The following is a 6000-nucleotide window of genomic DNA, read 5'->3' on the forward strand; positions in this document are numbered from 1 at the left end:
CTGGGGCTCTGCAATCCTCTGTGAGGCTGGGAGTCAGGCAGATCCAAGGGTGATTATCACAGGATTCTCGAATCACAGTTTGGTTCTTTCTTTCTCCTCCTCCCTCTCTTCCTTCTTTCCAAGGTAATTTTCAATCTCTTAGTAGAACCTTAACACTAAAGAAACTGACATTTGGTCACCTAATTTGATTTTTTTTTTTAAGATTGTGCCTTCTTAAAATAGCAAATTAAAGCTTTCTCCTGTATCTAATTGAGTGTTAAAATCTGGCATGTGTAGACCTCCAGTCCCCAAGTGATCTGGCTTCTGAACTTTGATTCTTCCAAATGTGAACCATTTTGACCGAAATCGGAGATTTATTTAAAGTGCAGCAGTAACATTTAATTTGCAGCCCTTTTACTGATTCTGGGGGTCCCCTTAATAACACAGCTGGGTTGAGAGGTGAAAACCTTGTAGAGTCTTTTCAGAGTGTTGTGTATTAGAAACTATTGTTTTTAAGCTTCTCTCAAAACTGATTGTCTGAAGTTAAACACCGTTTCTAAGGAACAGCTAGCTCCCCAGCAATGCCATTTGAAGTGGCCAGTGCCTCTCTGAAAATGGCTGACTGGAAATGAGTGACATTTTATTCCACCAAGAGTATTCAGAGACTCCCCAGCCCCCCCTTTAAAAGCAATTTAAATTCTCCGGTGGATCTGTAATTAGGTCTCTTGGCACAGCATGGTTATCTGATCAGACTGTCATGCCCATAAACAGTAAAAATTCAGGATGTTGATTCATATGTGTTTTTAGAGGAGGCCGGGGGCTCGAAACTTTCTTCTTGCTCTTTCTCACTCGTACTGTTTGCCTCCGTCTTTGTCTCATATGGGGGCTTTTCAAATAAAACCTTCAACACGAACAATGTTTAAAAAGTGGGCGTTATATTTTGCTTCTCTATTTCTACCATGCTAATGGCTCCCTTCTTGATCATTTAAACACTGATCCAAATCCAGATGGAATTAGATACCCCATCCTGCAGTCAGACAGTCTGTAATGTTTGATACGGATCTTCTGAGTGGACAAGATGCGGTTAGATTGGCCTCTCTGGGAGCCAACGCTATTCATTCTGTAAGAAAGTTATCCTGGAGGCCTGAGGACTGCCAAGAGCAAAGTGGAAACAGAGCCCAGCCTTTTCTTCTTATCAAGATCCGCAGTTGGTTCCACATTAAGCAGTGGAGTGCTGGATGGTAAAAGGATTTGAATAATGAATCGGATCAGAGGCCAAGAAGGAGGTCCCTGCCACCCACGATTGAAATATGAATTTCATGTGTTGTAACTTTATTACCATTTTTTTTGTTTTAATATATGACAGAGACAAAAATCACTGGCGTCCAGTTAGGGGCTATTTATAGACCTTTTTTTCAATCTAATTAATATTTAATGAGCCGTGCTATGTACCAAGCGCTCCACATCAAACCTCCCTCTGCACTATAAACTTTAACCCTTAGCATAATCCCCATATTGAATCCTTTACAATTATATAGGATGTGATACTTTGCAAGGCACTGTCACATTTATCTTCTCATACTGTCCCCTGAGAGGTGGCTGGCCTTAGCCTCATTTACAGTTGAGGAAACGGAACAGCTAGGAAGATGGAAGGTTGGCTAGGCTGGCCCTTAGGATTCCAGGCCCACCAAACAGCGAAGCTCCTCTCACTGTGTTACCGTGTCTCTGTGAACAAAGGCTCCTTTACACATTCACTGTCACGGTGGGTCTCTTAAGTGCAGTCCCGTCCCTGGATCAACAGCATCAGCATCAGCTGGGAAATTGTTGAAAAGCAATTTCTCAGGCCCCAGACCTTCTGAGTAGAGCCGGCAAGCTCTGTGGTAACGAGCCCTCCATGAGGTTCTGACACGGACAAGTTCACGAGCCACGAGGCTAGAGCGCCAGTCTAGGGAGACGATGACAAAGCCCTCTTGTGACAAGGAAGCTATGAGCTAGGATTCGAACCCAGGTCCGTCCAGCCCCACTGCCATGTGTGTTCTGTGTGGGACCTTACTATCATCTCTCTTAGATTTTCCACTTAGGTAGATTCCTTTCTGAACTATTCCTTGGGGGAGAGGAGAAAAGATCAATAAGAGAAACACACTCTGTATATAAGGCACAAATTCTGCCCCATCTAATGAGGTTCTGCGTTCTGGGTGAGCTGAACATGGCGCCCCAGGGTGTGGGCCTCAAAATTACCACTAGAATTCCCAAGGCCAGGAAATCCAACAGGATAGCAGGGGTCCCAAATTGCTACCCAGAAAAAGCACATTTCTCCCAGAGCCTTCTGGGTCCAAAGTTCTTGTTCACTCCTAATACTTTGCTGTGATGGATTTAATGGCAAGAGGGCTCCTTGCTCCCCGCCTGGCATTGTCTGTGGAGGAGCGGGCAGAGGCTACGTGGGAAATCCCTGGTGTTCTTCACTGGCAGTATTTTCCCAGCAGAGGGCCATAGCCTGTCGTCACACGTGGATCCCATCGGCTGTGTGGCTTCCATAAAAGTGCCCACCTAGTTCTCATGAATTTCACCTGCATTTTATTTCTCCTTGAAGCAAGAGCCCAAACCGAGACTTAGTCCATAGCTCGAAAGGTTTCCAGGGAAACCAGAACTGACCAACCCCCCCAACACTGCCCCGTCCCTGCATGGCAAGGCCTTTCTCCCACGGGCTCTAAAGATCAGCAAAGAAGAGGCCTGAGCCTTTTTCTTTGAAAGAGGAAAACTGTTGCCCATACAGAGAGCCCCTGTAAGGTGCTTTGTCTCTGTTATCTCATTCTTTTAATGCTCTGAGAAAGGTGCTACCATTAGCCCCATTTTACAGATGCAGATAATGAGGCTCACAGAGGTCCAGGTACTTCCCTACAATCAGGCAGCTAGGAAGTGGTGGAGACAGGATTCAAATCCACGTCTGACTGCAAATTTCTGGCTGTTTCCCATGGTGTGACATAGACTGGGAGAGCTGTGGCAGGCTGGGGGGAGGTTTTGTCCTCACAGTGTTGTCACTGGGCCCCACAGGCCTTGGCAGCAGGAGACATGGGTCCCTGGGCCCCCGGATCTGTGGCACTGGCCCCTGTGGGCTACAGCTATGGTTGGAACTCAGTGAAGGCCTCCCATAGGATGGCCGGCAGCTAGGAGCTGGGAACCATGTGCTTAGGCCATTTTGCTTTTGGAACTGCTTCCCTCTAGTCTTTCTTCCTGTGTCATTCCCAGGTCAATAAATGGCAGTTTGTTGTTACTATCTAAAGGGTAACCAGATTTCCAGATTTGGAACCTTGGGTCTGCAGCTCAATGTGCCGGGGAGGGAGTGTTGGCTGAGGCTGAGTCCTTGATCCCCGCAGCCAGCTGAGGCATCTTGTAAGTTCTGCCAGGGCTCTCTGGTTCTAGCAGCATATCCAGATGCAAACCTCACCTTTGCACGATGGCCACCATGGCAGGAGATAGTCCAGGCTGCTAAACGCAGGGGAGGTGGAAGGTGCTAAGCCTTCCCCCCACCCCAGGAGTGCTGCATAGAGCAGACTTGGCCCAGATCCAACTTTAGGACCCAGCAAAGCCTGGTTGTCTCTTGGTGGCCCTGCCCCCTCCCAGTCATCCTCTCACTCTCCTCTGCAGCTTTCTGTTCCCATACTCCCCTGCTCTACACACCCGAGGACTTTCTGCAAGGTGGGGTTTGGAGATACCAGTGCCTCCTTGGTCTAACCTTGCCAGGGTGGGAAGGCAGAACTGAAATTTTACAGTGTGTACAAAGGTTGACACCAGAGGCATGATCTCTCTGCCTTCTGGAAGTTCAGGATCCTTAAGCAAGGAGGAGTGGCCCAGTAGCAAGTGAGTAGGAGGGCCTCCCACCTCCCAGAGATTTCATTTCATGGGTGGCACCTGCTCTGAGCTCTCCACAGCCCCCCGAATCTGCTTATACCCACCGTTACTGCCTCTTTCCCTCTCCTCTGTGTAACTCCCTGCACCCCAGCCCCACCATTCCCTCTGTCTCCGGGAGGTTTCCCAGCACCAGCCTGGCTGACAGATCAGACCCATCTGAGTCACACTGAGCCTCTCATTTCGTCACTTAGGCCTCTGGTATCCGGGTGGCCCAGGCCTCTTGCCAAACCCACCACTAATAGCAATACGATCTTAATCACTTTTATACTTAAATTTCCTTTCTTCCAGGAGCCTCAATTTCTTTAATAAATGCAAGACTTAAGCTGCAGGACAAAAACCAGAAACTGAAGGGAAATAGCCACTGTCTTCCAATTCTTCTCCTCCTCCACGGCCTGGCACAGTTGCACTGGAAGGTGGATGTTAGAGGTTTGTGAACTGTGGTGGGCAGTTTGGATCTACAAAGGCAACCTGAGGCTTCATGCTGTCGCACGCCCCCACAGCTTCCACCACCTTCTGTCTCTTGGTTTTGCAGTTCAAAGACCTTGGAACTGCATTTAGATGAATCTAATAAGCTTGCATTTTAGAAGAGATAAAATTCAGTGTGAATATTACATTTGTCTCTTGAGTACCTGGAGATGCTCACCAGGCCCAGCTTCTTGATTTGTGCCTTAGGACAGATGCCTTGAAGGAGTGAGTCAGCCTCAAGGGCAAGAGTCAGATTTTGGCCCCACATCCCCATCCTTCGCACCCGAGAGGATATCCGAGGGGGAAGAGATGTAGAGACCCTGGCCTCCTCTGAGCCTGCCCCACTGGGGCCACAGAGAAGGGAGGTAAGCCCATGGTGGCTTTGGCCAATACCTGCCTTGTCCTTCTTTCTTTATTCAAAGGTCCAGTCATTTCATTTGATAAGAGGAAAAAAGGATTAACTGTCTAACTTTATCAAGATTGGATCTTCCGGCTCTAACTTCTTCTTCATACTGGTGACAAAATTGTTTTCCAAGAGAATTTGCTTCCTCTCTTGATAAGTCCCACCACCGTGAGAAAGGAGTTTCAGCTCCTTTAATAAAGCATTCAAGACCTTCTGTGATATGTCCCTTATTCCCCTTTTAAGCTTGTTTACCTCTGTAGCCCCCTCTTATAACCAGGGCACATCAGACCACTCATGTATACTTTCATGCCTTTGACCATTTTTCTTTTCTCTATTCTCTGCAGAAATCCTTTTTAACCATTCAAGGCCTGATTCTGATAGTATCTTTCTGGGATGGTGTCTTTGGTTCTGAGAGTCAGAATCTATTGTTCCTGCCACTACGCCCACAAAGCCCATCACGTGTGTCTGTGCTGAGTAGTAGGGACACATGAATCACATGCTTTTGGAATGAAACAAACTTGGGTTTCAGTGCTGGCTCTGTCACTTATCCACCATGTGACTTTTGGAAAATCACGAATCTCTAAGTTTCTGTGTGCTACAAAAAGTAAAACTGAAGCCTACCTTACCCTGAGAGAATTGAATGAGTTCATGTCTCTAAAATCCTTGGGAGAAGAAAATTGGGGATAAGCTCAAGGTGTCTGTGTTTCCTAATGTTGCATTCTAGGTGGCCAGCTCTAGGTCAGGGCCACGCTGGCCATCTAGACACATGCCCGCCCCCTGTCCCCAACTCCGACACCACAGCTCATACACAGTGGGCATTCAGTAAACATTTCAGACGCCTGCAGGCACTTAGTTTCTCTTTTTCAGTTTCTCTCTCTGGACAGTAGTGACAAAGAGGAGCCAAAAAGAACATTCTGGGGTCTAAAGAAAACCTTTCCAACCGCTCCTCCCAGGACAGGGCCCATTGTTAATTGGAAAATCAATAGCTCTCAGTGGAGCATGCCTTCCTCTTTCATGGGGCCCCCTGCAAGCAGTGGCTGTTGGGGAGACAGTTACACCTCCTTTGAGGATAATAATGACTGCCCCAAACTCCTCTGGAAGAATGTTGAGAAGATAAATGAGATAATCCACCTGACAGCTCTTTGAGCTCTTATGCAAAAGATATCCTTGAAATATAGGATACAGGTGTGCCTTGTTTTGGTTTGTGAATTTGGGGGGATTTTATGAAAAGCTGTGCCTACAAA

Source organism: Mustela nivalis (genome assembly GCF_964662115.1).
Source record: "Mustela nivalis genome assembly, chromosome: 10".
In the NCBI taxonomy this organism is placed as follows: Eukaryota; Metazoa; Chordata; class Mammalia; order Carnivora; family Mustelidae; genus Mustela; species Mustela nivalis.